The sequence below is a fragment of the Lepidothrix coronata genome, unplaced genomic scaffold, assembly GCF_001604755.1.
Source record: "Lepidothrix coronata isolate B3197 unplaced genomic scaffold, Lepidothrix_coronata-1.0 Scaffold12, whole genome shotgun sequence".
Lineage (NCBI taxonomy): Eukaryota > Metazoa > Chordata > Aves > Passeriformes > Pipridae > Lepidothrix > Lepidothrix coronata.
The window spans coordinates 6,065,602-6,067,018 of NW_016690192.1; positions in this window are offsets into that span (position 1 = coordinate 6,065,602).

Sequence of the window (1,417 nt, forward strand, 5' to 3'; positions counted from 1 at the left end):
CTGCATTAAGAATTGATGGGGTACTGTATACGTTGTGTTACAGTCGCTCCAGAGAGTCTATGAGATCCCAGCTCCCTGCTGAGCACATACTTATGTCAATATTTCTGTTAATTGTTGCATTACAAATTGTTACATATCCCAGTGGTGGGAGTTCACATTTGTGCCTGCAGTGGAGCTGACAACACCTCCACATGGTCCCAGGAGGCTTCAATATATTGTGGGATTTGCCTTTTGAAAACGTTATCACAGTTTATCAGTCCAATGTCATTCTGCTCAGCACTAATAGAACAGAACCCTCCACTATGCTGTGGGGCTGCCTGTTCCCATATCTCCCCTCCATGCACCAACACTTGGAGCTTGGAGCATCTGCACAGGATCACGAAACCAAATCAAATGAAGTTTGATTCCCCTCTAGTTTTAGCATGGCTAAATTACATGATTTTTTGCCCTAAATACCAGGTCCTTGGTGCTAGTGCAGGGACTCATTAGTGATGCACTGGTGTTATGCAGGTTCCTGAATGTGTCATGCTAAATAGTAAATGGCATTCATTTGGAGAAACTCAGCAGTGTTACTGACTTCAATACACGCAGGGTCTGCAAACCCAGATCGTAAAAAAATGCCTAGAAGTAATTTTGTATTTTTGCAGGGATTACTGAAAGAACGACCCCAGGAGCTGGCTCCACCAGCCACCTAAGAGTCGATGGTTGCAATCAACCCTCACTGTGCCTTGCAAGCACCAGCCACCAGCAAAGAGCAGGACAGCACATTTTTGGAAGATGAACTTGGATAAGCAACGTGAAATAGATTTTCTGGAAGTATTAATATTTACTGTGCTCTCCAGTTCCTTTAATTTCTTGCACTTCAGCGAAGAGGATCCTTTCTTGTGTGAACTACAAGAGGACAGTTACAATCCTCTCTCTGGTGACAGATACATATGACAAACAGGCAAATTTACTGTCACCAAAGGATCTGAATGAATTCTTTAATCAGGGGGCAGGTTTTCCCTGGAGTCCTTACTCTGGGGGGGAAAAAGAGGTGTGTAGTGGGACAAGGCATTTTTCTTCTCTCCACTTTTGAGAATCCCTGAGATCTTGAGGGGACCCTGAGCCATGGGAGGGGAAGCCCTGCTCTTCAGCATTCCTCCCAAACCCCCGCATCCTCACCAGCTTCCTGCCACTGGGCTTTACTGGGGGAGGGGACTGGTGGTTCATCGCCCCAGAAAATCCTCATAAATAGAGATTCCACAACAAGGAGACTCTGTGCAAAAGGCTAATTACAGCCTGGGGCTGCATTAACCTTTAGTGTGGGTTCCCCACTGGGATCTTTGTAAGACTCTGAGTGTGTGAGTGTGTGTGTTCATGGTTTGTGTGTGCACACAGACCTTCTCCTGTCCTTTATTTTCCCATTCTCCCTGTG